General features: G+C 37.3%; 1 long non-coding RNA gene across 1 annotated transcript in view; it reads right to left on the minus strand.

Annotated features, from left to right (window-relative positions):
• LOC120535615 overlaps nucleotides 1-20,933 on the minus strand; it is a 119,699-nt gene extending 98,766 nt beyond the window's left edge. The window contains exon 1 of the long non-coding RNA XR_005634930.1: nucleotides 20,377-20,933. This is a non-coding gene — a long non-coding RNA (uncharacterized LOC120535615). The remainder of the gene's footprint in view (nucleotides 1-20,376) is intronic.
• Nucleotides 20,934-23,052: the final 2,119 nt, after the last annotated feature.

Consider the following 23,052-nt stretch of genomic DNA (forward strand, 5'->3'; position numbering starts at 1 on the left):
GCCAGAAGTCTACATAACCATCATCATCAAGTCCTTCCAAGAGAACCCTAAATACAAAGAGGACAGTTTCATTTATGTTACGTAGAATGCCCAGAGGGGATTGGGCGGTCCCGTGGCCTGGAACCCCTGCAGATTTTATTTTTTCTCTCCAGCCATCTGGAGTTTTTTTTTCTGTCCTCATTGGCCATCGGACCTTACTCTTATTCTACTGTATGTTAATTAGTGTTGTCTTATTCAAATTTTTACTTTGTCTCTTATTTCTCTTTTCTTCATCATGTAAAGCACTTTGAGCTACATTATTTGTATGAAAATGTGCTATATAAATAAATGTTGTTGTTGTTCATGAACCGAGGTTCCACTGTATTTATATAGCATTAACACGGATAAATATATTACATAAAAACTCAAGTCAAGTTGGGGAGCATGCATTGGTACAGTGCGTTGCCGCACCCACCACATGAGGAAACAACTCGGGATCCTGGTTTGCAACCCTCCAGGCAGACGCACGGTCCAGTCTCACCCTCCGGAAATGACCCATTATCTGCCGCAGCCAGGTGTTACGTGGGCGACTCCTTGGCCTGGTCCAGCCACTCAGGTCCCCAACAATGAGGATCTTACAAGCTGGATCACTCTCAGGGAAACGTGCCACATGGCCGTAGTGCCGTAACTGATGCTCCCTCACAATGCAGGTAATGTGCCTCATTCAGGACTCCATGAGCAACCACTTATTCGACACAAAGTCAAACCAACGATACCCAAGGATTTTCCGGAGAGACACAGTACCAAAGACTCTAAAGACTTGGACTTTTGTCCTTTTGCATAGATATCAGGAGCGCCACACACCCCTTTCCAGAGACCTCATGCCCCCTCATGCTCTCCCAATCCGTCTAATGACTTCATAGGAAGAGTCACCAGAGACATGAATGTCACTGCCAAGGTAAGTAAACCTCTCAACAAGGTCAACACTCTCTCCGCAAACAGACACACTGCTGATGGCTGTGCCCAAGAGGTCATTAAAGGCCTAGATCTTGGTTTTTATCCAGGACATTTGCAAGCCCAGACACTCAGACTCCTCACTCAGTCTCTCGAACGCTACGATCAGAGCCTCTATTGACTCCACGAAGATCACAGCATCATCAGCAAAGTCAAGATCCGTGAATCTTTCTTCACCAACAGATGTCCCACAACCACTGGACCCACGACCTTGCCCAACACCCAGTCCATACAAGCACTGAACAGAGTAGGAGCAAGAACACAACCCTGATGAACCCCAGAATCAACTGGAAAAAACCTAGAGGTTCTGCCTCCACTCTGCACAGCACTCACAGTACCAGTGTACAGGACGGCCATGATATCCGGCAACCTCGAGGGGATCATGCGAACCCTCAGGATGTCCCACGGGGCAGCTCGATCAATGTTTTTTTTTAACTGTAAAGGGTCATAAAATCTAATGTGAATTGGTTGGAAATCAACACAATTGCATAACAAAATTTAAAAAAACACTGTGCTGAAATTGGTTACAGAGTATTTGCCCTGGTTTTCCTAGTAAACTCCATGTAATTTCCTTCATAGTCCTTGCTGGCTACTCCTTTGAAAGCAGGTCCTTTCAAATATGCCCAATTTTCTTTTTTGGATTAATACTGGACAAGGTATGTCCCTAAATATTGCAAAGCCACATTATGATAATACTTTCTAATTCCTCAGTGTCTAAATATTTAAAGGGTCAGGCACCCAGTAAATGCCTGTGACAGGCTATTCTCATCTTCTAAACATCTGAGCATTATGTAACCCTACTGTTTAGATCAAAAGATGAATAACACTAGTATTTGGTTAGATCCAACACCCTTGCTTCTTTCCTGAAACTCTGCACTAGAATATTAATATCTAATAGATAAAATATATATGTGTCTATTAAGCTAATGGGCTTCTCCAAAGCCACTAAAAATTCACACATACTTGGCACAATTCTCTTCATACTTCCACATCTGGAAAACTGGTAGATCAATTGACATATTCAGGTCCATATAGTGCTTCAGTGGTACGGATTTAGCAGCCTTGCATATTACAGTTAACAGGAACATGCATTCAGCCACACAGTGCGCGTGTGTGTGTACAGTTTTTTTGTCAGTGTTTGCCAATAATAGAAAAAAAGGTCACCCGCCTCACTAGTTCAACCTTTTCTGGCAGTGAAAATGAAACATTCAGCTTTGCAAGTAAGGTGATCTGCTTGATTCATAAATGATTTAGTCAGCCTTTAAATAGCTAACTATCTTTGAAGATAGTTTGGCTCACCAGATGAATAATTAACAGCTGACCTTTTCTTCATTAGGAAATTGGAACAAAGTCTGCTCTCACTTTTTAAAAAGGAGGGCGACTATATTAAGGTCATTTTTATTTATTTATTGCCACATTTATCACAGAGCAGTAGCCAAGAAAGACACAAAATGATGCACTGTATCATCAAAGAACTATTACATGTTACAGTTGTAATATCTTACAGAAAGCAAATCACATAATAAAAGCCTGTCTGACAAGCTTTATTAATAAATATTAAGGAACATATATTATAAACTGTTTATATGAATGGGAGAGTAGTATCCTCTAAATAAATTAATAAATACATTTCTTGTAACTCAAGAGAAACAAATAAAAAAACTGAAAAACAAATATACGTATTTTGTTCAGTTGCATTTTTAAGGATATTCTGTTCAACATAAATGGTGAATTGCCATTTCTCATACCTTTACTAAGTTAAACAGATACAGTACTTTGAAATGAGGTTTCCATATACAGTAAATCTGTAGCCTTTATTAAATAATTTCATAGTCTGCTACTATGCTGTTGTTCATAGCACAAAACAACTTGATTTTCAGATGCAGGGGCAAGTACAGCAAATTCCAAATAAACACCCCCTCAACAATGAAGCAGATTTTATTTTAGATTAAAAATCCCATGTTACATTTCATAGATGAAAGCAAAAAAAAACAAAACAGGTGAGTTCTCAATATCTAAAACACATTTTTTTCGGAAACCATTGTGCTTAGGTTCTAACACTTAGTCCTAGGGGATCTAATTGTACTGGTTTTATTTCAAACTTATTCTTTGCTTTTAACTGCCATTTGACAAGACAGCTTATTAAGTCTATTGCTCCACAGTCCTAAAATTGTTATTACAGTGTATTTTCAGAAATAACTTTGCATTATGTCTCTTCACATATTTAGCGATATTCTAAATTATCTCTGGCATTCCGTTCATTGTTGGATCCTGCTTTGCGCTTAATGTGAAATATTTTTGAATTTAAACTAGACTAGCTCTCCATCTTTGCTTTTATAGACAACACATCTTTTGTACACTTTGCCTTTTTATTTTGTTGGATCATAATATGGAAATTTGAATGGGCAGCATTAATGATTTTTATCCTTTGACCGACTTTCAGGAATTTTTTTTGTGCTTCAAGTACATTTTTCTTGTGTTACAAGTGGGTTTTTCTGGGGTTATTACATACAAATTGAATTTTGTGTAGTTATTTATTTTGTGCCTTCCCCAATTTTTTTTGTGGGAAGTACCAATTAGAGAGACCCTTGCACATAGTTGCTGGCAGCACTTCTCTAGCAGTCTAGCAATCACACTGAATAACTTAACACATGTAATGCTGTACCAGCACCACATTCACATTGTCTTTAGTTTTAGAAATTGTGGATACATACTAAAATTCTTTTCTGAGATTTATTGCTTCATAATCTTGTTTTGTTTTGTTTTTTGACTCCTGGCAAAGTTTCTTAACCACAATTTAGACTAACATTTTGGCTCTGGCATTAGTGCATTTTGAATACTTAATAATACTTAATACTGAAGTATATGTATAAACCCTTCAGTTTGCCACTTATTAATCTCTGGTATGACAGTAATGACATAAATATACTGTATAGCTTTGAGGTATAAGTTTTCCATACATATGTATATAATATACCGTAATAGAAGTACAAGAACTTACCTCAAGGAGTGCTTAAACTATTGTTTTTGCATTTAAAGCAACCTAACTGTGTATTGTAGGTTTTGCTTTTTTGGAAATAATTATGCAAACAAGGGGTATCTCAATTTTACAGTCATGATATGGTAATTTTCCTGTTTAGTTTGGGGTTCTTAACGCTCTTTTAGCTAAAATGTCTCAATGAAAGAATGTCTTCTGTTTATGATATATTAATGACAAGCAACAACCAGACTTAAAACAGTAATCTTTCATTCACACTGGAACATTATTGCCTGAGAATCATGGTTCCAGCAAAGAATGCACAATGCATTTTTTTTGTTCCTTTTTATTAATTTTATTACAATCCATACAAATCAATCAAGTTTTTACAAAAAGAAAAGTTAAGTTAAGAACAAATCAATCCCCACCCCTGAGAGAGAGAGAGAGCAAGCCAAACGGCGTGAAATTTAAGACCTGTAAACACACCTAAATTCTCTGTGCTTTATGAGCCTATTTTAAAATAATACTGATTAAATCCTGCTATGTTTTGAAAAAAGTCTGTACGGATCCTCTAACTGAGTATTTGATTTTTTCCAATTTCAAATAGTATAACACATCAGTTTCCCACTGACTTAACTCTTTAAGAGCTAATTTTTTTTTGTTTCTTATCTCCCAGGGCTGAATATTTTTCCAAAAACTAACATTTTTTAAAAAAGAAAACAAAGCAATTGTTTAACATATCAAATCAACAAAAAATATTCACTTATGACAAATGTTACTGTCTTGCATGTTGTATGAGCCTGCATACTCTATGATTTCACATACATATCACATACATTTTACACAGCAAGGTCCTGCAAAGTCTGATCTCGCTCAAAGCAGTCAATTTCAGTCATTGCCACATTGCACTGCTTACAATACGTGTTGCTTTGGTGCCTACTTTTCAATTGTCTTTTGCTGCACTTTCTCACATACACTATATTGTTAGTGTGTACTGTAGAGAGACAAGTCACCCTTTTGCCATTGTGCCATTCCACTGCCACCAAGTTTTCTGCCCACATGAAAACCGTATTGTCACCTCTTTTCAGAGAGGAGCGCTTGGTTCTTCCAGTTTATCAGAATATGCCTGCGTGCCAAAAGTGAATGCAATCACAATTTGTTTGTCTTTCCCCACCTTAAACCCATTTTATATATTGTAGAGATGGCATCTAAGTCCTTGAGATTGAGCAATATTTTTTCTAGCATGGATGTGGGTGCAAGATGAGGAAAATCTGGAAGGTTCTGTTTAACAAAGTTCCTGATTTGAAGATAGTGAAAGAAATGTGTAGCTGGAATGTTAAATTTGGAATGTAATTGTTCATAGGATGCAAAGACGTTGTCTATATAAAGATCTCTAAGCAAGTTAATTCCAATTTTTTCCAGATATTAAAACTGCATATGTTTGCGAAGGTTGAAAGAGGTGATTCTCTTGCAGTGGTGCCACAGATAGAAGCTTCTCCGTCTTAAAATGCTTTCTACATTGGTTCCAGATTCTAAGTGAGTGGAGCACAATTGGATTATTAGTATATTGTCAATAACGTGTGTTTATTGGAGCACAGAGCAAGGAATACAAAGAAGTACTGCAGGATTTTACTTCTATTGCGGACCAAGCCTGTGTATGTTCTTCTATTTGTGTCCAGGTTCTTATCGCCTGTATATTTGCTGCCCAGTAATAAAACTGGAAGTTAGGTAGAGCCATGCGCCTTCTGCCTTTTGTCTTTGTAGGGTCGCTCTTTTGATGCGTGGATGTTTTGAATTCCAAATAAATGAGGTTATTGTTGAATCTAATTGCTTAAAGAATGATTTATTAATGTATATTGGAATGTTTTGAAATAAAAAAGGAGCTTAGGAAGAATATTCATCTTAACAGTGTTAATTCTTCCAGCTAGTGTGAGATGAAGGGTTGACCATCTATGCAAGTCTTGTTTTTTTTTCATGCAGATGGCGAAATTTTGTTGATAAAGAGCTTTATGTTTACTTGTGATGTTTACCCCTAGGTATTTAAACTGTTCTGCAATGATAAAAGGTAGGGTATCTAATCTAATATTATATGCTTGAGAATTCACTGGAAAGAGTACACTTTTATTCAGATTAATTCTGAGACCAGAGATCTTTTGAAATTCTGTGAGTGCTGTTAAGACTGCAGGCACAGAATTTTCTGGGTCCGATATATACAGTACCATATCATCTGCATATAATGAAATTTTCTGTTCCAGTCCTTCTCTGCTAATCCCCTTTATCTGATCAGTATTTCGACAATGTATTGCCAGTGGTTCAATGGCAATTGCAAACAGCAGCGTGACAAGGGCATCCTTGTCTAGTACCACGTTCTAGTTTAAAGTAGTCTGAGCAAATGTTGTTGATGCAAACTGAAGCTTCTGGGTTAGTATACAGTAATTTAATCCATGCACAAATGTTCGGGCCAAACCCAAACTTCTCCAATGTAGTAAAAAGGTATTTCCATTCAATCATGTCAAATGCTTTTTCTGCATCCAATGATAATAATATTTCTGGGGTGTTTGATTTAGTTGGTGAGTATATTACATTAAACAGGCGTTGAAGATTTGAAGATATGTGTTGGCCCCTGATAAATCCAGTTTGGTCTTGTGATATTACCGAGGGGAGCACTTTCTCCATCCTTCTAGCTATGATTTTAGAGAGTATTTTAACGTTGTTATTCAGAAGTGAAATTGGTCTGTATGATGCACATTGTAATAAGTCCTTATTTTGTTTTGGAAAACAGTGATTAGTGCTTGGCTTAAAGGTTTGGAAGAGATTGGTTATCTCTGGCTTCTGTAAATGTTGCTAATAGGAGGAGCTAGCTGAGCGGAGAATTTCTTGTAAAATTCTGCAGGGTAGCCATCAGGGCCTGCTGCTTTCCCTCCTTGGAGTGACTTTATAGCATATAGTAATTTTGATAACACTAGAGGTTTCTCAAGTTCCTCCGCACTAAAAGTGTCTATTTGTGGTATTTGTAATGTATCCAGAAATGCATTAGACTGTGTATTGTCTTCTTTAAACTCAGTAGTATATAAGGATTTATAGTAGTCTCTGGGGCAGCACGGTGGCACAGTGGTAGCGCTGCTGCCTCGCAGTTAGGAGACCCGGGTTCGCTTCCCAGGTTCTCCCTACGTGGAGTCTGCATGTTCTCCCCGTGTCTGCGTGGATTTCCTCCGGGCGCTCCGGTTTCTTCCCACAATGCAGGTTAGGTGGATTGGCGATTCTAAATTGGCCCTGGTGTGTGGGAGTGTTTGTGTGTGTCCTGCAGTGGGTTGGCACCCTGCCCGGGATTGGTTCCTGCCTTGTGCCCTGTGTTGGCTGGGATTGGCTGCAGCAGACCCCCGTGACCCTGTGTTCGGATTCAGTGGGTTGGAAAATGGATGGATAGTAGTCTCTGAAAGTGTGCATTATATTTTTGTGGTTGATGAATATATCTCCATTCGCGTTGGTGATTACTGAGATTGCGTGGAACACTTCTTGCTTGTGAATTTGTTGAGCTAAAAGCTTATTAGCTTTCTCCATGTTCATAGTAATGATGTCTGGATTTATAAATTAGTTGTTCAGTTTCTTTAGTTGTCAGGAGGTTTAGTTCTGAATGCAGAGCCTGCCTTTTCCTATGTAGAGTCTCGCTTGGTAGTCTGGCATGTTCTTCATCTATTCTAGTAATTTCGCTATTTATCTCTCCTATTTTTTGGCTTCATTTTTATTTCTGTGGGAAAGATATGAGATAATCTGTCCTCTTAAGAAGGCCTTAAGAGTTTCCCAGAGTATTCCTGCAGAGATCTCGGAGGATGTATTTGTCTCTAGAAAGAATTTGATTTGTTTGGATATAAATTCCGTACAATTCTCATCTGCTAATAGAAGCGGGTTGAGACGCCATCTGCGGGGTGAGTGTATGGGGCTTAGTAATTTTAGGTCCAAGACCATAGGTGCATGGTCAGAAATAACAACAGCATCGTATTCGCAAGATTAAATCATAGGCAAGAAGTTATTGTCTATAAAGAAGTAATCAATCCTTGAGTGGCAATGATGTACTGGTGAGTAGAAAGAATATGTTCTTGAATTTGGGTTTAAAAACCTCCAGGGGTCTGATAAGTTGTGATCAGTTATAAACTTTGTAATTATCTTTGCGGTGTTAGATGTCGTTCCCCCGTGGAAGAAGTCCTATCTAAAAGTGGATTTAGAACACAATTAAAGTCCCCAGCCATTATAACTTTATGAGTGTTCAGATAGGGAATGGATGCAAATAAATTTTGTATAAATTCCTTATCATCGATATTAGGTGCATAAACATTTATCAAGATCATTTTACAGTTAGATAAGTCTCCCATGACCATTACATATCTCCCTTCAGGATCCAATACTACATCTGATGCTACAAATGGGACTGTTCTATGTATGAGAATTCCCACACCTCTAGTTTTCATTGTAAAACTAGAATGGAACATTTGGCCAGTCCAGTCTTTTTGCAGCCGGAACTGATCCTTGCTTAGTAAGTGGATCTCCTGTAAAAATACTATTTTAGCATTTAGACCTGTTAGGTGAAAGAGTACTTTCTTTCTGATTCAAGCCTTTAACATTCCAGCTTATGAAGTTAACTGTCCCATCATGGAGACATTGATTCTGTGTTTTTGGTGTCATTTTATAGTCTTAACTGGAAATGAGACAGCTTCGGCCTTAATTTCCTATTTCCCCTAGAGTTGTTGCCATGCAGCTTATTATTATGTTGGTACCGTAGATCCCGAAATATAAGCCGACTCTGTATATTAGCCGACCCCCTTCTCTACCTACTAAATTACATGTATTTGCCGATGACCGGCATTTAAGCCGACCTCCTTCTCCAAGCAAAATTTTCTAAATTTCCTTAAAAGTGTCCCTGCAGTTATATTTATCATGTTTATCGGTGAGAATTTGAGACTGCCGGCATTTTTGATGGAAACCAGGAAGTGTTGCAGACAAGTTTGGTAAAATGAAACCTTTGTGTTGAAACTATATGTGCAAATACGGTACATCGGCGGGTGGATTTCCAGAGACTCGTTATAAATTTGACTAACTTAAATGCGCAATAATCTAGTGGACCCTTGACTTACTGAACTTAATTCGTTCGCGAAGGCTAACCCATAATGGGTTCTGAACCTCCCACTGCAACACTTACTTAACCTTTTCATAATAAAAAAGAGTTGTATAATGTGCATAATTTACCAAAACACCAATAATTTTTCTAATGTACTAACCAAAAAGTTATAAAAAGTGCCTAGCCTACCAGAAGTAGGCTAGATTAAGCTTGGAGCATGGCAGCGCGCATGGTCGCAGCGGCTCAGGGCTCTCCTTTTCAGTGCACTTTTTGTTGTTTTTGTACTTTTTTTTTTCCTTGTTTGTGCACGATCGGTTTGGCGAACATCTGCTACACCCTTCAGAACCTTATAGACATCGGTGTCCAGAGCCAGACATCTGTTTTGAGTGTTTATCATCACACGCACAACATCCCAGACAACATAGCGAGACCAGCGGGCTCTCCGTGGATTGTTGCCGGGTCTAGGAGATGACGCAGACGGAGGAGGGAAAGAAAGCAGAAGCGGGGCCGCAGATCCGGCGTTATGCAAAGGCTAAAAAAACAACCATATAAGCCCTATACAGAACTTTTTTTCTGCACTGAAGGAGCTGCTTTTAATCTCATTGTAGATGTGTATAGTGACAATAAAAGGCATTCTATTCTATTCTAGAAACAACAATTTCATACTGTACTCACCATTTAATTTGACATCTTTGGGCTGCAGATAGGGATGAGGAGGAGAATGAAACAGAAGGTGGTTATTGTTTAAAGTAGCCTCCTTATGCAAATCTTTTCTTTGTAAAATTGTCGAGATGGTGGATTTCGACATGCTGTACATATTAGCGAGATCGGTCACACGAACAGCACTCTCATATTTCCGCACAATTTCCATCTTCGTTTCGATTGTGATTGCTTTCTTTCCCTTCTCTTCCTTCCTTAGCAATTATGTGTCTTGCTTGCATGGTCTTAGTGAATTATATATATAGGAAAATCACTGCAATGACTGAAATTACATCCACAAACACATGTATCTGGGCTCCAACTGACGCTACTAACGCTCTTGGTTGTTTATTTACAATCGCGCAAGCGGATACACGTGACCGCATTTGGGTCGTAACGCAAGATGTTGGTCGTAAATCAAAACAAAAATTTTGATTTTAAACTTCCCGATAATTTATTATAAATCTATACTAATAAAAGGCAAAGCCCTCACTGACTGACTAACTGACTCACTCACTCACTCACTCATCACTAATTCTCCAACTTCCTGTGTAGGTAGAAGGCTGAAATTTGGCAGGCTTATTCCTTACAGCTTACAAACAAAAGTTAAGCAGGTTTCATTTCGAAATTCTACATGTAACGGTCATAACGGTCGATAATGGTTGACAACATCCGACATGTTGAACTTTCTTATTTATGGCCCCATCTTCATGAAATTTGGTAGGTGGCTTCCCTGTGCTAACCGAAACCAATGTACGTACTTATTTCGGTGGTATGACGCCACTGTCAGCCGCCATATTGAACTTTCCAACGTCACTAATTCTCCAACTTCCCATGTAGGTAGAAGGCTGACCCCATCTTCACAAAATGTGGTAGGCGGCTTCCCTGCGCTAACCAAAACCGATGTACGTACTTATTTCGGTGGTATGACGCCACTGTCAGCCGCCATATTGAACTTTCCAACGTCACTAATTCTCCAACTTCCCATGTAGGTAGAAGGCTGAAATTTGGCAGGCTCATTCCTTACAGCTTACTTACAAAAGTTAAGCAAGTTTCATTTTGAAATTCTACGCGTAACGGTCATAACGGTTGACAACATTCACCATGTTGAACTTTCTTATTTATGGCCCCATCTTCACGAAATTTGGTAGGTGGCTTCCCTGCGCTAACCGAAACCAATGTACGTACTTATTTCGGTGGTATGATGCCACTGTCGGCCGCCATATTGAACTTTTCAATGGTCTTTGTTACTTATGGGCCCATCTTCAAGAAATTTGATACGTGGGTTCCCAACGCTAACTGAATCCTACTTACGTACATATATACGTCCATAGCCTGCAGCTCGGTCACCATGTGAAGCGGCGTTGAGTCCCTCATCCCAACGCCTCAACGTGTTGTTGGCTGCCTGCCTATATAAGGCCGTCCGTCGCTCCAGTCTCTACATTCCCTTCCTTGCTTCACCACGGGATTCACGTCTCCCTGCTGATAACTACTGCCTTTTTATTTAATCCACGGCTTCTCCGCTGTTTTATTGTTCGTTTATTATTATAGTTATTGTGTAGGTATTTTAGACTTACTCTACATTGTTCACGTACCCATTTCCTTTATCATTCCAATCATACCCCCATTAACATGTCTATCAAGGTGATCACCATCAATCAAAGAACTGTCACTTACCAAGTGGTTTCCATGCCTGGAGATGGCACCTACCTTTTCCATTCTCTTTGTTACATATTGCACGGCCATATCAGGCTCACTCTTGATATCTGGAGGAATATTGTGTCTTATGTATTGAATGACTGGGACAGGTTCAAGGTGTGGACTATTGACGGTACAGGAGATAATTATACTACACAGGAGCAGTATAAGAGTGAAATGCTTAAGCCCTTCACCTATGGTTCTGCATGTGAGTTGATGGCAGCCGCTGAATTGTTCGGTTTTCGCTTTCAAGGGTACCGAAATGGCCAAATATTTTACACCTTTCGACACCCGCCAATGCCTCTTAAAAATCTTAGATTCACAGGTGACGATTTCAGTAGTGGACACTTTGATGTTTATGAATGTTTAAACTCTCAAAAGCTGGATGCGAAGTTATCGATGAAACCGGTTGTATGCTTACAACACTTGACAGATGCCGAATGTCACTTCAACACAAGTCCTGCAAATATCTTCTTTTTGCTCTCAGCCGGCGACGATGTAGCGGACCGTGGTCTCGAGGAGTCTGTACTTTCGCCCATCTGATCCAGGTCTGTCTCTGAGAGGCCGTATCTTGAACTAGGGCTTGCTGATCTAAGCTTGGGTGCAGCTTTAGTTTTCGATTCTTTTGGACCCCCTTTCCTGTTGGCCATGTTTATATATGCTTATATATACTGTAGCAGTCTCCTTGGGTTGAACAGATACAGGATATCTCAAGAGAATAAGCAAATAATATGAAAGATAACACCGCTGCTAGCGGAGCTCCACTTCAGACGTCCATCTCTCGCATCGGACGAGACCAATCTCTGCATTTTTAAGTAATATTAAAGCTCACACCATACCAGGCTTGTATCTATGCAGAAATAGTCATAATATCAGTTGAATTAAACTATGCAATCAAATATAGCCTTCTAATTAACATTATTGTAATTAAATCTTAAAACACTATCACTATTGCTTCACTTCACACTTATTCTGCTGCAATACTAAAAGCACATAATGCTTAAACTCTGTAAGATCCATTTTTTAAACCAAGAGCTGAGTATGTCGAGGGTTTCCAAAATGTTCAAATTAGTTCAAAATCAGCTACCAGAAAGAAATTACAGCATTTAGTATGATTCTATTTCAAAAAAGACTCCACAGTCCAAGTGCCATTGTTTAAAAAGTTTAGTGAAATTCAAAATAAACAATTCACACAAAAGAACTTTATATAAAATGTCCTATTTAAGGATTAAGTGTCTTGGTTACATTTCTTACAGTTTCTATATGTTAGCTCAAATACTAGAATGGTACTTATAATGCTTAATGATAACATAATGGTAGCAGTAATGTAACGGTTAGAAAACTGTATGTCCTTAATACCTCTCTGTCTAACAGTTTGTACTTTTTATTGGCTGTCTAACTTAAAATTGGAGGGTATTCTGTCATCTCACAGGGTTATAACTGAACATTAAGAACAATCCATTAATTTATTAGCTTATGGGGGTAAAACAGAATTTCTATTATGTATGTGAAACCTAAATTCTGTTCAAATTATGCAAAAACGTAAGTAAATGTACCTTTAACATTAATTTAAGAAGTTTGTCTCTTTAAAGCAAATTTCAATTAATACATTAACTTTGGTTAGGTTTTTTTGGTTCTATTGAATCTATATATCTCCTGCATAACTGAAATTTCACTTCAAACTAACAATGCAACAAAACAGCATTTGACCTATGTCCTGAAGAAATAAAATCAGACCCAAACCTAACAAATCTTACCTCAAAATATCAGAATTAGTTTGGTTTGCATATATCTAACATGTGCTCTTTAGTCTTTCTATGGGTGAAATATAAAGTGCATTCTCATTTCTTCTTTTTCTGAATACATACTTTCCCTGTATAAGGTTGCTTTTAACTTGACCCTACAAACGTGGTATCTTTTTAGACTTGTCATGTAGTGGTCAAGTGTTTAAAATGGATACAATTTACATCTCTCTATTATAATAAAAAAAATCTTGAAACGAAGACGTGAATTTTGGAAGAGACTTTTTGGAAGGAAGTCCCACGAGACAGAGACTTTAACCATGAGATTCTTTAAAGTGACGCAATACTTACAACCTTTGGAAGCAAGTCACGCGAGACAGAGACTTTTGACATGAGATTCTTTCATGTTACACCCTACTTACAACTATTTTCAAACAAGACCACGGTGCATTCTGGCACTTAACCTGGACAGACAACAGTCCATTAAAGGGCATACTTATGAACACACACACACACACACACTTACGAAGATCCAGTTTAGAACCACCCACTTATCTAAATATGGCAGCAAAAAACGATGAAGTCAAACAAATTAACGCGAAAATTGTCAATTGGTTACACGGCAAATTAATTAAATGCATCAATCAATAGACTATGCTAAAGCAGTTGCGGAAGATGAAAACATCAATTTACAATATCCCAAAGAATAACTACAACCGTTAATCCAACTGAACTACTATTGAAAGATGTTATCGTAATGTTATTGCATAATTTATGTATGAGTGATGGGCTATGCAATGGAACAAGATTATTTTTATTAAAAATTGGTTGAACAATTCTAACATAATATTTTAACAGGCGTCAAGAGAGGTAATATAGTACATCTACCGCGAATAACATTAGACACAAAAAGAGATCTTGATATGCTATTCGTAATTAAAATGCTTACAGTGTACCATTAGAATAGCTTTTGCTATGACAAATAACAAATCACAGGGACAAACATTCAAAAAAGGAGGTTTATTTATTAGAGAGAAAGAAACGATATTCACTCAAGGACAGTTATATGTTGCGTGTCATAATGTAAATCCAAACACAGAATTAAAATTTAATGAGATCTTGAAGAAAAGTTAATTCCAAATATTGTTTTAATTGAAGTTTTAAAGTAAAAGTGAAATAATGCATATGTAACAATTACCATGAAAATAACAATCTCTTTAAATTGTATATCCAGTTAAACAAACCCGGGGGTTGGCGAGTGAAGTAAGCAGGAGGCGGAGCCCCCTAGTACATATAAAATATATGGAAAGTGTATGTACTGTACATTTAAAGATTTTTCAAAGCTGAATTCTGTGATTCTTGAAAAAAATTAAGATATCTTAAAATTAACTAAAGATACCTTATAACATATCTATTTCAAGTATCTTAAATACACAGTGGTGCAGTGGTAGCTTTGCTGCCTTGAAATAAAGACACCTCGGTTCACATCCCTAGTGTTTTGTTTGTTTGTGGAGTTTGCATGTTCATCCTTGTCCATATGGGTTTCCTCTCACAATCCAAAGATATGCAGGTTAGGTGCATTGGTGCTAATTTGACCCTAGTGTGTGTGTGTGTGTATGTGCTTTCACATTGTGATGGACTGGTTCGCTGCCGGTTGTTCCTGCCTATTGCCTGATGATTGCTGGGATAGGCTTCCCTGTGATTCTGCCCTGGATAAGTAGGTTAAGAAAATGTATGATATCTTAAAATAGCTATAAAAGTATATTACATACTTCAAAAGTTACAGAACACTTTTTAAGATATTTGGAAATTCATTTAGATATGTCTTGAAACAGTATCCAGATTGTTTTGATATGTCAAAATGAAAAAATTAGGGGCAATTCTACCCCGTCAATGTTAACAACACCCAGGTGGAGAAAGTTTAAAATACCTCAGTGTCCATATCACAGAGAATCTAACCTGGTCCAAATACTCCAGCACCTTGGTGAAATAAGGCACACCAGTGTCTTTACCACCCCAGACACCTCAGGGATTCTAGGCTGCCCTCTCAGATACTTAAGAACGTCTATACATCCACCTGTGAAAGCAACTTTACAAGAAGTATTACTGTTTGGTTTGGGAACAGACACAGCAGGACCACAAGGCTTTGCAGAGAGTGGTGCAGTTAATTGAATGCATCACTGGGTATGCACTCTCTAACTCCAAGGACATCTACACCAATCAATATTATTTTGGATTTGAAATATAGCAAACAACAAATACTCTCTCAAATGCATGCAAGAATTACAACCCCAAATCAGAAAATTTGTGAAAGTATAGAAAATACAAATTATAAAGAACAAAAATTATATACAACATTTATTTTGAGATATCTCTAAATTTTGTTTTGGATTGCAATAAAAATGGGAAGTACATATGGTCCATTACACTTATTTATTCTACCTAAAGTTAACAAAATTAGCTTGCTCTATTCTTTGCATGTAATTAACATTGAGCAAAATGTTAGCAGTGCAAAGAAAAGAAATGCACAGAGGTCAGATTATAAAACTTACATATGTACAAAAGAGCCTTGAAATGTGTGTGGGCAAATTCCCAGGCAAATGTCTGGAATTTATAAAAGAAAACTTCACCCGGGAGCATACGTATATTTAAGGCAATTCTTACTTATCCACATGCAGCATTTTGGAGAAACTGGCGACAGCCTTGATAAAGTAGGCAAATGCAGTCAAACCAGCTAAACGAAGACTCAGGTGTGTAATAATTCATATCAAATAGCTGTTATTATAATATGCATTGATGTGATAAATACATCAAACCACAAAAGTGATGACACTGATATATAGATTCAATTGTAGGTCTCTTTTAAGAAGGCCCAATGCTGCTTACAGTTCAAATCCCATTACAACAAATGCCAAAGTAACAACTTTTTTGAACAATGAATTCTTTTTGGTGGCCCGGACAAACGCTCATACAACATCATATTTAATGGATTTAGTTTTAATGAAGCGTAAACATCAGCAAAACAAATGTTTTTTTCAACCAAAAATGGCCAATACACATAATGACACAATACAAAAAAAATGTAATGCCGCACCTATACTTTTGCTGAATCTTGGGAAACCTGAAACGGGCTGTCTCTTTCTTCTTAGACCAAAACAAAGTGACAGTCTGCTGCATAATGTCCGGTTTCATGCAGTCTTGGTGAGGTGAGACAACACAAGAAATGTGGTGCATAGTCAATGCAAGCAGTTACAAATTAATAAACTAAAAAAAAAAAAGCACAATGACGATACAGTGAATTGTTTACTTTACTGGAAAGTGTTCATTTGTAGATTGCCAGTGTTACAGGAAATTACTATAGATCTAGACCTCCTGTGTACAGAGCAAGGTTCCAAGGTGTTTCCTTCATCATGTGGGACCACTGAACTTTATATACTGCAATGAAAAGTCAATTTTCCATAAAACAGAAACTATTTAGTACTTGTACTGAAATCATTTTGGCCATTTCTCTTTGTCCACCTATCAATATTTTACTTCTGGCACAACTCCCTGTCCTTCTTCCATTAGTTTTAAATGTTATCATGATTTATAAAGCAGTATCTACAAACAAGCAGTGGGACTGCAAACTACCTACTGTCAAATAACACTGAACCTCCATACAGTAATAACGTGCAAGCAGTCTATGTTTGCAAATATTAGGAATACAGCTGATTCCCTATCACACACTTTTTCATTCTTAATCTCACACTTCATGATTATCCTATTTTGAAAGAGTTTTTTTTTAAAAAAAGGCAAAAAAATAAACAAAAATGGAGAAAAAAGGAGAAACCACTTTGATAGGAAAACAAATAAATACATAGCCTAAACAAAATGTATGAAAAAGTTTCTGTGCAAATAAAAGTATTCATCATTTTATGAATGTGGGAAAAAGATTGCTAGAAATTGCAGATTTTACAAATGTATCACCAAAGAATGAAGCTTTAATACAGATACTGTACATATAAGAATGATGGACAAAAGGGCAAGGTAGATAAAAAATGCTTTGCACCTTTGCACAATCAGGGAGTGTTTCATGGGCTATGTTCAGGCACGTAAGACGGAAGAAGTTGGGTCTGACACATTTGTTAACCGGATTTCCTTCTTTTAACCTAGAACAGGGGTGCCCAATGCGTCGATTGCGATCGACCGGTAGATCGCAAAGGTAGTGCAGGTAGATCAAGTTGCATTCAAAAAAATTTTTTTTAAACGTTAGTCTATCATATATCCTCCTTATGGCATTTGCCACTTGATTGACATACAGGGCGGCCAGTCGGAGATCTCTTTTCTTCTGACACACTGGTCATCCCACACACACGATCAGATGCGCGAGCTGGAGCTACTGCAAAACTCCGGCTGTGATCTAGTTAGCCTTCCAATTTATATCGATTAATGAAGGGGTTTAAAAAAAATTGTTTGGGGAGCGTATGGGCTGGATGTGGAACTGGAAGAGGATTGTTTTTCTCACAATGTCACAATCGAAGTGCGTTTGTCTGATCTGTCAATCTATCATTGCTATTCCAAAGAAGGAAAATGTGGAAAGGCACTTTCGAACTGTTCATAAAAACTACGAAATTGACTTTCTTCCGAAAAGCGATCTGAGAAAGAGAAAGTAGAGGGAACTAAAATCGCAGTTAATCGGACAGCCGTCATTTTTCACTCGGCTGAATTCAAAAGCTCTTTGACTACATTATTTGGCTCTACTTATTTATGCCAATCAGCCTTTTCCCACATGACGATTATTAAATGCAAATACTGTAGTGACCATAAATACAACAACATACATTTTATGTATAAAGAATACTCAGTATACTGTACATTAAAAATGTATACTTTAAAGATAACACACAAGGCAGTGGCGCAGAAACAAAAAGAAGGCAATTTAATTCCCCATAGGATTAATATAAAGGTTTAGGATTGCTTTGGTTTAGCATCCAAACTGCAAGATTTGTGAACTAACTTCCATACATTTTTGCCAGCTGATACTCTTAATGTTTGTGCATTGTGTACTTTTTCAGCCACAGATGAAATAACCACATTTCATTGTTAAAACACACAGCAGGTAATGTTTCAAGCCAAGAGCTCAAAAGGACCAAAAATGATCTTATATTTTCTGTTTGTTCTGCTTGTCCTATGCAAATTCTTAATTTTACATACTCTAATTAGCAGTATAGTACTGGAGAATTACCCGCACTTAACGTACTCTACATATAAACCACGTTTTAATCAGTTACTTTTATTTAAGCCTATCAGAGTGAAGCACATTAGGGTTTGATTTGAGTTTGCTGTAAATTTGCTAACCGTGTCAGCATCGATCACTTCTTACGGAACCCTCAAAACTAAAGGCATTAAGGAAATCTCAAAAACTAAAAACATTATACTTACAAAACGGCCTGAAACTGCATGAAAAAAACACACCTAGCAGGTCACTTTACTCAACACCAAACACCAGAGTAACGGCTGACATGGATACTAACTTCATCAGCAGCAGATGCCGGGTTAGCTTTGGTTAACAGAGCGGCAATGTCTGTGCTTTTCAGCACAGCAGGTGCCTTACTCGGCCCCGTTATCCCAAACCCCACCAACTACCTTGTGACACTCATTTGAACGTGAAGAGAAAGCGAGACTGGACGTCCAGCCTCGAAATCAACCCGCAATCTGGACGCCTCTCACCGCGCATTTTTTCAATTCTCTATGTCTTTGATTATGTCTTGCAGCCAGGATAAGTATAAAAACAAAGCCCTTCGATCTGGTAACTGAGTGTCCTGGTGGCTTTAGCAGGCTCTCTTGTCTGAGTCTGTATGTTTCTATTTGGTTTTCCTCGAAGCTGCTTTTGGGCGGTTTCTCAAAGCGCATCAGCAGGCTCTCGTCCGCTCTATTAATCCCATTTTGAGCAGTTGGTGCTGCGATAAGTAATATGGATTAATTTCAAGCAGGCAGTGAGTCCCAGGTGATGGATAGCGATAATCGTACTCATAATTCCAAAACTAAGCAAATCGCTGTAGCAAAAAAGGTAATCAAATGGAGTACACAACACCAGCTGGCAATTGTCGGAGTGTTCATCTTAATTTCTTTGAATCAGGGTGTGGAAAGTAACAGTACAAAAGAAGCACCGCATACACCTGATTTAAAGTTTTTCTTTCTTTTTACTTCTTCCCGAATTAGAAAAACTTAAACGGTCAAATGAATAACGTTTCATAGTTCAGACAGGAATGGTTATGAGCCAAGTTGACCTATCATTAAGTGAACAGAAAGTTCAATGAATGGGTGTGATCACTAGGTTACTGTATATTAATAGGGTATTATTATACCGGGTTAGTGGGCCCTTTTCTTTTGCAACGAACTTCAAAAAAGAAGCAACGACTAATTTGAAGCGAGTACAATAGCTGAAGAATTATTGGATTTAACTTATGTCAAATTGTTACTTTTCCGAAAATTATAGAACATTTAAAAGTGAACACTTTCCGAAATAATCTACATAATAAATGCTAATGAATGTAACTTTATGCATCATCATTAATGAGTATTTTACATAATAAAGATTGAATCTGCAATCAATTCTACAGTCTTATTACTAAACACAATTAATTGTAATGGGGAAAGTTTTAAAAAATGTTTGACATGTGCTGTTTTATACTTCTTCCAAGAATAAAGTTCAATGAAGAACACAAACAAAATTCTGGAAAATCAAATATTAAAATGAAGTCATCTAAACATCTTTGTAATCGAAAGTTTGCGTGCGTTCCTGCTAATTTTTTAACATTACGTGCTGTGATTTTCTTCTGTGTTAAAACATCTGATGCCAAAAAAAACTAAAGACTTAATCTCATTCAACAACAATGACTTAAATATTATGGTTCTGTCACTTTCTAAAAATAATTAGGCGAGCTCTCTTTGCTGGCTAGACGTGTGTCTGAGATAAATGTGTTAATTATAAATGAAACAACAATATGGCTAAAAAATACCCAAGCATGTTACAAGTAAACAACATGCAATAATGGGCAACCTAAGTTAGGTGAACTCTATGTATTTACGCTTAATATGTATAAAAACAAACCCCGTAAATAATACGACAAAATTGAACCCCCTATATAAAATGATAAAATCGTCGAACTGACCTGTGCGGAGCCAGCAATTTGCCTAGAGCCGTATCAGTCCAGTGCGATGTTCCCCTTGGAGACCACTTATCTTTACAGCCCTCTCAGTCCTGTCTTACTTTATTTTGCTATCAGCGTTGCTTCTTCTCAAACAAAAAAGAGAACATCGCAAGCATCGTTTAAAAAGTAACACGGAATTTCGGATAAAAACAGATAAAACAAGGTTCGACACGTTTCTTCTGCGAGATTTCCTTTCTTTTAAGCATGGTTGACTGTGAGTTTTCGTGAGCTCCGTCTGATTTCTCCTCGAAGCCGGAATAAAATCGTTGTCTGGAATTACACGGCAGAGAGAAAGTATGACAGTCACACAGGAGATAACGCTCTATTCTGCTTCGAGTCCGCATCTGGGATTTGCGCTTTACTTCCTTAGGAAGTCTCCAAGGAAAGTGATGCTGATGCCTCCAGGCAACCGCTAAAATAACGCTCCCTCGAGACCGGGATAATCTTTCAGTGCCGGACTTGTCAAATAAAACGCGGATCCACAATTTGAACAGGAGACATTCAAGCTACTCTTCCTATCTCTGTTTTTCTGTTACTCACTCTCTTTATACCCCGCCTCTCTCTAGCTCTCTCTCTCTCAAACCCTTCCCATTTCTCTCTCTTTCTCTCTCCACCCAACTCTCTCTCATACAAGCACACATACACACACAATCCAACCAAACCAGCTATTTTTAATTCCTTCAACGAGCAGTGCGCCCGTAGAAGCACAGCACAAGAAAGTCGCCAATACAATAACAGAAGCAATTGAAAGGCCGTATTTTATTATTAATCCGTCGACGATTATTGTTATAATTAATCTTATTGTTATTTGCTTTGAAAGAAAAAGTGCAAGCGAGCTGATTTATCGAAAAAGACGAATGCTAACAGTCTTTGTTAGAGATGGGGAGAGTGAAAAAGGAAATAGAGGCTTATTTAAATACTACTAATGCAAATCTTCAGAAACCGAATCTTCCTCCCGAAGGAATGACAGCAGGTGTGCGATTATAGACATACTTATTGTATCATGTAATTCACATATCTATAGTATACCCGTCCACCCATTTCTGAATACGCTGTTCTCTTTGCTTGGTCACTAGGACCAGTTGCCTTTATTGGCGAAAACGAGGAACCAAACTTATATGATACGTCAACATTTTTTAAAGGCACTTACGCACATATTCTTTGTCATAAACTGCTTTCAGAAGGGAGTTTAGCCTAACTCTACTGCGTACGGAAATGTGGGAGAACACTAAATATGCTCATTGCTGGAGCTGCTTGGCAGATTGCGAGGAAGTGCAGTCAAATTTGCGAGGTCGCGATGTAACACCTGTCCATTTCAGGACATAAACAATTACAATCACGCGTTAGGAAATTTCACATCAGTGACAATTCGCCTGTTTACATTCTTACTGTTTTACTTACTATACTTTATGATATCAACGATGTATTTTTCTTTAACAAGATTGAAGACTATGCATTCCGACTCGAAAGTCCATTTGAATTACCGTCGGAAAATTAATCGACTGCTAAAAAAGTGATTTTAAAAATAACAACGGAACAAGCACACGTTTATATTAATTAAATGTAAGGATCACATTGGTTTGTTTTTATGTACGAGTTAGTAACTGTCAATCATAATGGGTTTATGGAAAATTACTCAGTTCTCCGTGTTTAGCTTGCGATGGTGAAAATGAATGACATGGTTTGCAAAATTATTCGTTAGATAGTTACTCAGCCAACTAAATGATAATTTAAATCTACTTATTCCTCTCTCTTCTTTATATGTTATGCCTTTGACCAATTGCCACTATTCTATTATTGGCACATTTGAAGAGTTCTTTCAGTGGACTGTAATTGTGTTTGTTTCATTTGGCTATGTAATTTATTATGATACAGAGCTTTGTTTGCTGAAAAATAATTTTTAAATAATCAGTAAGAGAAAATACTACATCTGTGGATCATGACCTACACATATTATTAGTTTCACTAGACAAATATATTTGTCTATCATGTGAGCTAAAATATGAGCAAATTTTCATTTTAATTTGATTTAGTACCTTCAGTTAATATACTTTTTCTCCAGTAGCTCTAGTTAAAATTTCAGTTATAAGAACAAATAAAAGACAACATGGCATTTACTTTTATGAATTCAGAAATTATTGACAGTGAAAAGGAAAAGCCTTTTTTGCATGAGATTTGTAGTACTAGGGTGTTGTAATATGTTAGCCATCATGAATGTAATGAGAAGTCAAGCAAAATTACACATTTTATTGGCCATCTGAAAAGATTACAAAATGTAAACTCTTGACTCCATGACAATAAGTAAGGTATACACTATTTGTTAAGTGAAAGATACAGATGAATAAAACAAATCCTCAGACAGAGGTACTAAGTTCTGGAAATGCAAAACAATATTGTGAAATTTCATATTTCAAGCTAGGTAATTTTGTGTTACACTTAGAAATATAGAACTGTTAATTTTGGCTAAAAGTAAAACATCCATCCACTTTCTGAACCTGATTAATTTATTTATAGTGTACTGTGGCCAGAATCATCTTAGAAAAATAGGGCACAAAACAAAAAGAAATCCTAGGTTGTAGCGCCAAAGCTCACAGACAACAGTTACTAACACAAAATAGTAATTCATAACATGCTAAT

This window comes from Polypterus senegalus, chromosome 9, assembly GCF_016835505.1.
Source record: "Polypterus senegalus isolate Bchr_013 chromosome 9, ASM1683550v1, whole genome shotgun sequence".
NCBI classification, from domain to species: domain Eukaryota; kingdom Metazoa; phylum Chordata; class Cladistia; order Polypteriformes; family Polypteridae; genus Polypterus; species Polypterus senegalus.